Consider the following 13026-nt stretch of genomic DNA (forward strand, 5'->3'; position numbering starts at 1 on the left):
GCCTGTAGTTGCCAGGCTCTTCCTTCCTCCCCTTCTTGAAAATAGGGACCACATTGGCCCTTTTCCAGTCCTCAGGGATTTGGCCCGAGCACCAGGAGTCCTCAAACAGCCATGCCAATGGCTCCACAATGACACCAGCCAATTCCCTCAGCACCCGCGGATGAAGGTCATCCCGGCCTGCTGACTTGGACACATCTAAGGTAATCCTTAACTAGGTCTGAACTAACAGTCAGGGGACTCGCATCCTTCCTGGGCCTCTCTGCGCTATCACCCAAGAGCACCCCATTGTCAGCAGATGTGTCCTTGTAGCACATCGTTCAGCTGCTGCAAGATCTCAGGCCATTACTAAGGTTTCATGGGTACTGCTGTAACAACATCACAGCCACAGCGTCATTCTAACACTGCCTCACCACACCACACTCCCCTCACCCCCAGGCCCAGCCAGGGGCCCAAAGGGAAGGCCACTTCCTCCAGCTGTCACTCAGCTATAAAAGTTTGTTCCTCTTTGTTGACCCAGTGGTGTGTGGCAGGGTGTGAACACTTCTGCTAGTCCTTCTTGCAAGAATGTGCTGACATGTTGTTCTTACTGACACAAAATCTGGCAAGTAGCTGATAATTCTTTGATAAGACAGAAATAACTGGTTGAGCCACGCTCCCCCCCCCCCACAATCTCTCACTTCCTCTCTCCAAGGACTTGCCCCTACTCTTGTTCTAATATTGACTAGCTGAAGCTGTTGGTTCTTTGCTGGCACTACACTGTTCTGCTATGCTGGTAAACAGAGCTAGCCTTAGGGAAACCGGTGCCCTGGGTGAACTGGTATTTTGGCACCGCAATTTGGGTGCCCCCACCCCTGGTCAGCAGTGCTGCTGCAGGCAGAGGCAAGCAGGAAGGGCATGGGGTGCAGTTTGGCAGTGAGGCAGAGCAGCATGATGTGCCAGGCAAATGGGCAGGCAGTGGCAACATGTAGTGGGTGCACAGGAGTACATGTGCACCCCCTGAGAGCACTGGTGCAGGCAATGGGCAGTGGTGCAGGCAGGAGCACCAGCCAGGGAGTGGGAGCACCATCAGTGTGATTGGCCACAGGGTGACCCCCCTGGTAGCTGACCGATCAGTGCAGGGGCATGTGCTCCCCCTGACTAAGGTGGCACCAGTTGTCCATGCAGGCAGGCATGTACCACTGCTGCTGCCTACACTGCCTGACCCATTTCCTGAGCAGTGGCTGGAGGTTGGGGGGAGGGTGGGCTGGGCACTGCTCCTCCTGCCTGGGGTAGGGATCAGCTGGGGTAAGGTAGGCAGAGTGGAGCAGGGGGAAACACATTGCTTTGATCATGGGTTGTTCACGTGTGTGTGTGCCCCTGTAACCGCAGCACCCTGGGTGGTTGCCCACATCACCTACCCCTAAGACTGGCTCTCTTGGTAAAAATGTAAAAGCATGATTTGCAAGCATTAGGCCCTTACACAATGAGCACTGTAGTATCAAGGCAAGATCAGTGCTAACCGTCTGCAGCAGGTCTCTAAGACAAACAGCAGCAGGTCCCGAGGGATGTGGAGTGAGCAGCTAGCATGTAGTTCCCCATACACCCTCAGAGGAACACCTCCAAGACTTGCGGACAAGCATAAGTACTGCCACTGCACTGTGCTCATAAGTAGCCACTTGTGGGTATTTTATATTCAAATGGAAAGCTGGTTTATATGGACACAGGATGATGGCTCTTCTCACTCTTGGACCAGGTTTCCAAGCTCCAGCTTATTCATTCAAAATCAACTTCCCACAAATATTCTGTTATTTACATAAAGTATGCTACTTCAGCAAATATTAGTCTTCCCTGCAAACTGATCTGACCTGCAAACTTGTGGTAAAAAGTACATATTGCAGCATCTTCCCAGGGACTTTATCTGGAGATAGCTAGCTCAAGTTAAGAATCCAGTTTGGGCAGTGTAGAAACAAAGGTTTTCCTGACCCTTTATAGAAGGCTAAGAGAGAAACAGTTCCCCAGAAAGGCAGAGAAAAAAAGAAAGGTTATGTCTATACTTCAGTGGAGCTGTGACTGCAGCTCACAGAGCTTTAAACCAACCTAGCTTTAAAATAGCTGGCCCAGGTACTGCTAGGCATGCAAGCCACAGAAATAGAGCTCAGTACAGGATGGACAAATATGCTGGTAATTAGCCCATACAGAACTCCATGCTGCTGTGATTCCTCTGTCATTAAGACCCAAGGCAGCTGTTTTAAAGCTAAGTCTGGTGTGACTACATTTCATGTAGTCTCACCTAAAGTGCAGTAGAGGGACAGGGACTGTAGAGAGAGAAAGCACTCAGAGATAATAATGAAGGACAAAAGGAGGGGAAGGAAGAAATGGGGAAGAGAAAGAATGAGGGAACTATGGACAGAAAGAGAACCAGACAGGAGTGTGGAGGCAAGTGGAGGAGCGAAATGGGGAATAAAGAAGAGGGAAAGTAATAGAAATAAAAATAAAACAAAAAAGGACCACTTCTAGACCAAGAAGACAGGATGAGAAGGAAAGGAGAGGCCACCAGAGTGTAAAAGAAAGTGGGTAGGGTAGACAGTGAGCTCTAGAATCTAGAGTCAGACAGAAGACAGAGATAGAGAAAAAGGGAAAGGAAGATTGAGTGAAAGGAAGAGAATATACTATTTCTCCATAACCTTGAGCCTGGAACACAGGTGTCTCAAAAACATGAGATTAACTGCACAAGACTTGGTGGTGGGAAAAAAAGTTTCATATTTTTTGAAGAAACCTCCAAATTGAGTATAAGTTAGTTCTCTATACACACAGATATCTTGATTTTGCAGACTAATATATAATGATATATTAAAGTTATTGATGAGTGCTGCATACATCTTTCCAGGATATCAGGGTCTAACTTATCACTGTGGTGGGCTAAGAGAAAAAAAAACAATTCTGTGACTTCTTGCACATGCTATAGGGTCCCAGCAAAGTTGCCCATTTACAAGAAATGGCAGAAGTGGGGTACATGGCTGTATGCATGATGGCCATCACTTCCCTTTCAAACATAACTTGTAGAGGTTTTTTCCATTTGAAGTCATGATCCTTCTGATCCTTACAAGCCCTCTCCAGATGCTTTTATAGTTTTGTATCTATGTATGTACAGTGGAACGTAGGGTTTTGAATCGTTTTAAACTATTAGTTAAATATTATTAACTAGATGAAATCATTTTACTGTAAAATAAAATATAGGGTTCTTGATTATATTTTGGCCTTGATTGTCATATTTAAGTCATGCCTATATTGGAGGGATGGAAGATGTAGGAGTGCAGTGCATCAGGTGACTTCAAAAATTCAGCTGACATGAGGCAGGCCAGTTCACCACTAAAAATGTGTTGTTGGTACAACTATGTCAGGCAGAAGGCAGGACAGAATGGTACTGTAGACTAACCAATTCAGAGAGACAGATGGGGCAATCCCTGTGTAAAAGAATGAATGGACTCTGATCTGACCTCAATTCTAGAATGATACAAAAGCCTAGGGCAACACACTTTAGCTTCCGTGTACATTCCATAATATTCCTCAGAGTAACTGTTTCTAAACCAAAATAATCCAAAAAATACTTGAACACAAAATTGCAGAATAGCAACTCACCCGTGGACTTGATTTTGGTAATTATGGTCTAAACAGAGACTGTAGATTCTTACCCCATTACCTGGGCTAACTTCTATATCCCTTATGCCCCTGTGGTTTTACTGCCTTTTTTCTGCTCACAAAAGCTTAAGCATCTCTAATTCAGTTAGTCTAGAACTAGTTTTTGTCTTCAAAGTATTGCTTTCTGCTTAGAACCCATGCTCCTTGCAGGTCCATTTAGAGCATTTGATGAAGTAAACTTGTTTAGGAAAGCTTATGCCTTTCCAAATTAGTCAGGCTGTAAAGTGTCATTGCGTCTGACTGACTTCAGACAACATGGTTTATTATCTCTAACAAGAGTTAGAGATAGAGATGTGAAAAAAATCACATCCCATGCTAACATGGCTAAGTTAGTAAAACTCTCATGAACATGGGCACAGCTATGCAGACAAGAGGACTTTGTCACTTTAGCCTTTGCCACTCAAAGAGGTTAAATAGCTATGTTGGCAAAAGTCCTTGTGTCAGCATAAGCTGTGTCTTCACTACGGATTTCTGCTAGAATAACTAGGTTTTTTATTGTGGACACATCCGCAAAATTTCCTCCTAAGCTCTCTGGACAATGTATACTGCAGCTGCATTTCCCCTACTCTTTTAGTACCTGCAACTATGGGCATATCTAAAATTTTGAAAAGGGCCTAGCACTATATTATTCAGCTTAAAATCAAAACAAAAACAAATAACTGCAATGTACACTAATGTGCTAGATTTATATAAAAGTTAAAAAAAACACAGCAAACAAGGAAAAAATGTTAAAAATATTGTTATTAGTTCTGTAGTTATTCTAGTTAAATGTACGTCTCTTATTCAGATTCATAAAATAAAAACAAACAAAAAAGTCTGCAGTGCTCTGAAATAGAAGAGAAACATTACCAGGAATGGTTAACAGACAGAAAAATTGCAGAAGAAAGGATAGTTTGCACAGTGAAACTTCAAGGTTATTAAGAAGGATCTCTGTCATTGATATCTGTGAAGCCAAGAAGGATTAGCAGGAATCAGGGAGATGACAATGACTCTCTCAGCACTGCCTGAATAGAAATGTTGCTGCCCCACTCAGGCAGTTGGTTTTAAAGTTTGGGTGGAGCAAGAACCAAATTTGGCCCTGCCAGCAGCATAGTCCTGTCACTTCCCACAAATACATTTAGCTACCTTCATTGCCCATTTCAGACATACTAAGAATTTCCACCAATACTGAAATGCAACCTTCTCTGGAGTATGACCCAGTTGATGTTGGCAACTCTACACAATAGTGAAGAATCACATATCCATTTAAAACAAAGAGGAAAATAAAGAAAAAATAATAATTGGCTTAATTTGAATTTGCAGGAGTAAAATGTTAGTTGCAACACTATGGGCAAACAGTGCCACAGAATATTTAATGTTCATGTGTGGTCAGGACTTCTCTATCAAAATGCAACCTTTAAGGCTCCAAGATGCCTCCTGGCATCATTGGAGTTTTAGCTCAGGGCTAATTCAGAAAAAAGTATTCCAATCATATATAATTGCTGCAACACTTACTTTCTTCTCCAAACAGGTATATCCCTGCTTGGCTTGTGAAATTTTATATAATCATAGCCTGGAGTATAATAGACTGGAACTGCAGTAACAACTCAGTATACAAACCAGTACTATAGTTATTTTTAATGTTAACAAACTGCTGTAATTAAGTACTTCCCTCCTGGAGGGTGTTTAAAACTTGAATCATTAGCCTTTATACAGAGCTTTGAGACCATACAATGGCAGGTTCTAGGTAATGTAAGGTATTTTGCAAAACTTTTCCTAAAACATACTGGGCAGAACTATGCCTTGCAAGTCTGATAATAGGGAAGGATAGGGTAGAATCTTGCTTCCCCAAGGTGAGTACCAGAAGTTATTCACTTTTGCAGAGAGGCAGAATCCTTCCCATTCACATATAGTATACCCTGGGGAATTAAGCAATTATGCGCCCATGCGATTTTGCACATAAAAGGCATGACTGTGCATAACTGCATTATTTTGTATAATTTAACTGTGGTGAGCTCTGTGCCTCCACCTCCATGATGTGGAGGTGCACAGCCATGTGACTGGACCACTGGGTAAGTGGGGAGGGGAACTCCTGGCTGCAGAAGTAGGGATTGGCCTTGGGGTTTGTGGGTGGGCATGTGCATGGGTGTGGGCTGTGTGCCATCAGGCCAGGCCAGCTGGCTCAGTGCCTCTACATGGAGCTTCTAGCACTCCAGTGGGTAGCAACATGTGAAGGCATAGAGCCCACCCAATCCAATGGCACATGACTCCATGCCTCCATGTGCAGTTTCCTCCTGGAGTGCTGAAAGCCCAACATGAAGGGCTGGCCTGGCTCAATGGCACATGGATCAGGAACCGCACACCATTGGGCTGGAAGGGAAGCCACACATGGAGGCATGGAGTCATTCACCATCAGGCTGGGAAGGCTCCTGCTTGCCTCCACATGTGGCTTCCCGCTGGATTGTGGGAAGCCCCATATGGAGGCACGGAGCCTGCTCGATGTTGTGTGGCTCCTGGTCCACACACCATCAGGCTGGGCCAGCCCAGCCAGCTCTGTGTTTCCATGTGGGGTTTCCAGCACTCCAGTGGGAAGCCATACAAGGAGACACAGAGCCTGCCCAGCCTTATGGTGTGCAGCTCCCTCCTGCAGTGCTGCAACCCCATGTGCTGGCCACGACCGCCCCGAGAACTTGTTGTCTGTTGCTGCTGTGATGGTGGGGGCTGTGCACCATGTGGGGGTGGACTTGTGGCAGGGGGTGCTCACATCCACTTACAAAACCCACATACCCACACCTCCTCACAACCCTCCACAAACCCCACACCTGCCCACAAATCCCACCCTCCCACCCGCACCCAGAAACCCCACACCCCCATACCTTCACAAATTCCCCCACAAACCCCACACCTGCCCACAAACCCCATACACATACCCACACCCCCCACACTGTCACATATTGCCCCACATACCCCACAACCACTCCCAACCATACAAAGTACCTGGTTATATTTCTAAGTAATTAATTTAGCATAATTTTGAATTTTTCTACCCATAATTCTGTGGGGTGTAAAATGCTCTTTGTGGGGTGCAGCTTGCCTCCTATGCAGGCTAGTGCTTATGAATGGAAAGATACTTTCTGTCTATAACTTTTCTCTTTCGAGTTTGACATTGCATGCACTTCCATATAAAGTCAGACCATGCTAGGAAGCACTGCCACAAAAATGTGTTCTGCATGTTCCCCCCTACTCCTCATGCACCAAGCACAGGAAAACCACATTGTAAATGCCCAGCACCATTTTAATACCATGCCCAAAAGTGTCTGATAAGTATATTTAAGGCTGAGGGCGCTTGTACATGTGACAAGGATTTAGTCCTCAGGGTTTTATTCTATGCCCCTTGAATTGAAATGGTGGGTTTTTAATTGAAACCCACCATTTCAATTTTTCTGTCATGGTATAATCAGAGGCCCGATACTTTTTTTTTTTTGTCAGAGCTGGAGCCTATCCGTGGCTAGCGGGGCAGCTGCTGGCAGGCTGAGAGGCCTCTGAGCTGTGTGGGGTGCTGTTCCTTTTCTCTGCAGCAGTGGCACACCGCCAGGGCAGCCCCAACTCGAGGGCAGCACCTGGCCTGATCCATCTCTTCCCCAACCCCAAGCTGGAGCAGCACCCAGCCTGCTAGCAGCCTGGCCAAGTGGCCCCAGGGGGGATTGACACCATGGAGGGAAGGATCAGGGTGCCCCAAAGCTCAGGGGCCACTAGACCCACTGGCAGCTTGCCCCCTAGCTGCAGGATAGTCAGGTAGGCTCCGCTGGAAAAAAAAAGGATCAGGCCCCTTGCCACTTCTGCCTTCAGCAGGTTCCTGCAGCTGGCCACCCAGAAACAGGCTGGCTTGCCCCTGGGGCAGTGCAGGAAGGCAGCAGGAGAGCAGCTGGGTTTGCTGATGGCTGGAGAAAGTAGCAGGGACGGTGCACAGTGTAACAATATGTATGGATCTCGGAGACAAAACCAGAAGCAGCTGAAAGAAGGAGTCCGAAGGAGGAACACAAAGTGATGGGGAGGAGACAGGAAGAAACAAGAGAGTTAGAGAGGCTGAGAGAGAACAGCAGGGTCTATAACACCTCTGTAAGAAACTGCCATAATAAAGACACTGTTTATATTAAGTACAGAGCTGTTCCTTGATTACCCATTCAGGGTCAAATGAAACACAACGGGTACTAGAAGCCCAGGCAGGCTCCTAGCTGTCTGGGTGTTGCCCAAGCCTGGAGGCACCCAATCCAACACTTCCCCAAGTCCACCCAGGCCTCCAGCATCCCATGCACTGTCCCTGCCACCTTGTCTGGCTGCCAACACACCCAGCTGCCTTCCTACCATCTCCCCATGCTGTCCCAGGGACAAGCTGGGTGTGCTGGAAGCCAGAAAAGACAGCAGGGACAGTGCACGGGCCACTGGAAACTCAAGTGAGCTTGGAGAAGTGTTGGACTGCATCAGTAGGAGTGTTGCCAGCAGATCAAGGGATGTGATTATTCCTCTCTATTCAGCACTGGTGAGGCCACATCTGGAGTACTTAGCCCAGTTTTGGGCCCCCCCACCACAGAAAGGATGTGGACAAATTGGAGAGAGTCCAGCAGAGGGCAACGAAAATGGTGAAGGGACTGGGTGACATGACTTCTGAGGAAAGACTGAGGGAACTGGGCTTATTTAGTTTGGAGAAGAGAAGACTGACGGGAGATTTAACACCGGCTTTCAACTCCCTGAAGGGGGCTTTGAAAGAGGATGAAGCTAGACTGTTCACAGTGGTGGCAGATGACAGAACAAGGAGCAATGATCTCAAGTTGCAGCAAAGGAAGTTTAGGTTAGATATTAGGAAATATTTTCTCACTAGAAGGGTAGTGAAACACTGGAACAGATTACCCAAAGAGGTGGTAGACTCTCCATCCTTGGAGGTTTCTAAGACCCAGCTAGACAAAGCTTTGGGTGGGATGATCTAGTTGGGGGTGGTCATGCTTTGAGCAGGGGGTTGGACTAAATGGACCTCCTGAGGTCCCTTCCAACCCTTATTTTCTGTGACTCTATGATTCTGTGGATCAGGTATCTCTAAGCTGGGGCAGCACCTGGCTAGCTAGCAGCCCACCTGGGCAGCCCCACACCTCATGCACCATCTCTACCACCTTCTCCAGCTGCCAGCACACCCAGCCACCCTCCTGCTGCCTTCCTGCACTGCTCCAGGAGCCAGCCAGCCCATTCCGGGGTGGCCCCAGGTATCCTGCCAACCTCAGCAGGCTGCTGAAGCAGAAACAGTGAAGGGCCAGATACTTTTTTTCTGCAGAGCCTGCCTGTGTCTCTCATGGCCAGAGCCTGAGCTGACAGCTGCATCATTGCAATTTGCAAGGTTGCAAGCTAAACTAGATTGGGATGTAGTTTAGTTTGCAATGATGCAAACTCATCTAAAACACCCAAAACTGGTGCATGTGTAATGTGTGATGCCATTAAGCCACACAAATGACATTTTTGTCATGTGTACAGCATGATGATTGTCACATGTACAAGTGCCCCAAGAGTCTAAGAGTGGTGGAGTCCCCTGTGGTTCGGTGGCGGAATCCTTGTCTACTGCACAGGAGGCCAGGGTCCAATTCTCATACATTCATACAGCTACAGCCATGGAAGCACCAAATGTCTAGCCTTTATATCCTGTCTTAATGGCCTAAAAGATGGATGGATGGTCTGGAAAGCATCTACTTCTCCATACTCCCGCTTAGGCACATGGTTCAAAAGTCTGGGTGACCTCTCATGTATACACCATGATCGGGAAGGATTGAAGGTTTCCAAACCATATATCTAAGAGTGGTTCTGGGCATGCCATGGGCATACACTGAAGAGGAGCTATATCAGAGCATTGCATCATACCAAGGTATTCAGTACTTGGTATTCTGCACAGAGCAGAAACAATTAGGCAATACATTGTTGATGGGTTTTTGCAGAGGAACTGCAATCAGCTTTATTAACGCAATAAACTAAAGGAGAGGGATGAAACTGGAAAACAATTCTATTAATACAACTGCTTGGAACTTTTTGCTCTTAATCAACTACCTACAGCCAGTTCCATACAGCAAACACAGTCACATTTTTATAAGCCTCTTAAAGAAGCAGTATCTTTAGAGGCAGCGCACATTTTCATGGTCATGCTCACTGATATGGCTCTAGGTGGTACAGACTTGCCATGGATTTCTCCAAGTACAAAGGAAGAAGCACTTAAGTTTTGCTAAATACTGGGACTGGTTGAACAATAAGGAGGAACTCCTTGTGCATGCAAACATCCACTGGGTACTGAAATAAGCAGCAAGTGGAGTCCAGGAGCTCTCCAAAACATAGAACTAGGGCTTCATAACCAAACACTGTCACTTCCACAATTTTACTCTGTATCTCATGATGATCAGTGTTTTTCTTCAAGCCTGTCCTGAAATAATTTGACAGTAACAATCTCTGAGCTTACTTAAAAGTTTTTAGCCCTGATGTATGCGAGAAAAGCTTGGAGATGTTCCTGTCAGGGCTGAGCAAACAGAAGACACATACAAAAAAACCCAACTATTAAAATCTCATGATTCTGGAGAAACCTGGCTCATGATTTTTGGATACTTGTGGTTAACTGTGCTACACCTTAAACATTTAGCTAAAATTACAATATAAATTATTTTACCTGGGGTTAGATTTGCCCTATGGAGCCTGAGGAATTGTAACTTATACTAGCAGGAACTCCTGTGCTTCTGAGGGTATATATCTGAGATGGTGGTGTTGCTTCCATCTTCCTTCTCTGAGATATAACAGATTAAAGATACCTTTGAGTTATACCTAGGCATAATAAGGAGCTTTGGTCCTTTATAGTGCATCTGCAGCCTTCTTTATGCCCTTGGTGCTTTATAAGTTGTACATGCTGTACCAACGTTAGCATACACACTTTATTCAGCTGTGATCCTTTTGACCAAGAGGGGAGAGCGACCTTTGCAGTGATCCTCAGCCAAGAGAATGTTAATTGCAATGGGTGGCTTTGATGCTGGAGTGATTGTAATAGAGATCAATGGATAGAGAAATGCTGCTGTTGTGCCCCAGGATATTTGGAACTAAGTGTACTATGATTTTGTAAACCACTGACAGCAAAAACAAATAGTCCAGATTTGCCAGTAATTTATTCAGAGGTGATGTTCTTTCAAAGCCTGCACCACTTCCTCTACAAATAAGTGAGGAACCTAGCTATGATTATATAACATGTCTTATTGTATATAATCATTGATAACTTACCCTCAGTACCTGAATAGTCTGTGAAAAGCAGGAAGACTGGCCAGAATAGGGAATTTATGCTGTATATTGCCAAAAAGCTTTGTATGATCTTTACATATCACCTGAAGAGCTACCTGAAATAGGTAGGACGTACCACCCTGTTAGAGTCCTTTAACACAGATTAGGAAAGCTAGAAATGTATCACTGAAGGGGCACCTGTTACTACATTTTTAGATGTTGTCCTTAGTTAATGTGTAGACTCCCTTTGGCTGTGTCAGGAAAAAAAAATGTTTTTATTTGTCAGTGTAGCAAAATGCCCCCAAACTCAAGTCATCCAAAGGTTAATTCTCTTTATTTTGTTATCTGCATCCTATAGATTATGTGGAGTCTCTGTTTCTGCACAATTTGGCCCCACATTTTCATGCTGCATCCAATCCCCCCTGATTGGGAAGCAACAGATCAAGATCAAAACTAAACCACCACCTCAAAGATAAACAGCTCTACTGTTAGGTCAGTGGATTAGATCAAAACCAGATCTTTTTATTTTAAAGAGTAGTTTATAATAAAGCGTGTCATCTTTCTTTTTCCTTTGTCTGCAGAAGATGTGATAAACAAACATTCCAAATGCTGTTTTTGGAAACACTGCTTTGTCACTTTGGGACTCTGAGGAATAAATTACTCCACTTGTTGATAACACAGAGCAGCAGGGGACTCAGCACATTCAGAAGATGGAAAGACAAATAGCTAAGTAATTATTAATTGGAAATGTCTGAACCCTAAAGCTTTCAATATATCATAACAGATCATGTCCCGGCTGTCTAGTATTGATCATGTTAGTAAGACAGCTCTCCTTGTCAACAGCCTCAGAATTTGATGCATTTAAGAAGCAGAACTACTTGATATAGAAGTTAAAATTGGAAGTGAAAAAAAATGTGTTCCTCTAGCTTGGGGAAAAGGAAGGGCTATCCTGGCAGGTATATACTTCTACAGCAGATCTGACATGTAGAAAAATATAATTTGAATACTCCAAACGCCAAATCCTGAGGGAGAGCTGTAAAACTAGAAGGGATGCGTACACTCCATCTATACTACACTGATTGATCCTGACAGAGGTCTATTCCCATTCAGCCAGGAGAATCCCTGCTCTTTCTTCTGTGTCCTCAGGCATCAGTGGGGTTATAGTACACCTCTGTATAGGTTCTCTGGGGAAGAGAAACACCAGGACAAGGCAAAAACTAAAAGACAAACTGGTGTCTTGTGAGGATGGGATCACTGAGGGAGCTCTATTTCCACACTCTCCTAATCATTTCAGGCCTACGTTCCACTCTGTTTCAGAGCTGTCAGGTGGGTGGATCTCCTTTGGGGCAACAGCCTATTTGTTTTCCCTGATTTTTATTAGACAAAAAGCCACCTGCCCCTGTACAGAATCTGTGAAGAACAGTGCAGGCTCAATGCAGCTAAGCTATTGTGCAGAGCTGTTTAAATACTGCTCCCTCTATAAACGTCAGGATAACAGGAGGACTTTGATCAGGAGATCCACCAGCATATCTCTTGTCAGTGAGGAAAGTTAGGCCCCAGGTTTGCCAGACAAACTGTATCACTTGGAAATTATTTTAGGAATTAATTATTCCTGATAGTACACACTATAAGCCAGGTGTTGTACAATATAAATGAGACAAAATCCCTGCTATTAAGAGCTTAAATTTGGTACAATACTAAGCTAAATTTACACACAACAATATAAAAGACATGCCTCCTATAGCAATTATTGATATCCTATTGAGAGGATTTTATGCATTAAGTCTCTTTTTGGACCTAGTCCTAAATCCCTTTTGGATCTTTGTTTGAAATTAATCAATTTAAAAATCTTACTGAGGTCAGTAACTAATATATATGTATAAAAAGTATGGTGCGATGATTACAGTGACATATTCTATAAGAGCTTTGTTTGTTTGTTTACTTGTTAAAATGTTTTCTTGCTAGGAGATCCTGATGAAGCATAGTTCACGTTTTATTTTTCATTCAGATTTGGAGTACTTCTATCATAAAAGCTTACAAACAGCACACTCCAATACAGTAGATATAATGCACTGCAGGATA

Source organism: Crocodylus porosus, unplaced genomic scaffold, assembly GCF_001723895.1.
Source record: "Crocodylus porosus isolate Cpor-Errol unplaced genomic scaffold, CroPor_comp1, whole genome shotgun sequence".
Lineage (NCBI taxonomy): Eukaryota > Metazoa > Chordata > Crocodylia > Crocodylidae > Crocodylus > Crocodylus porosus.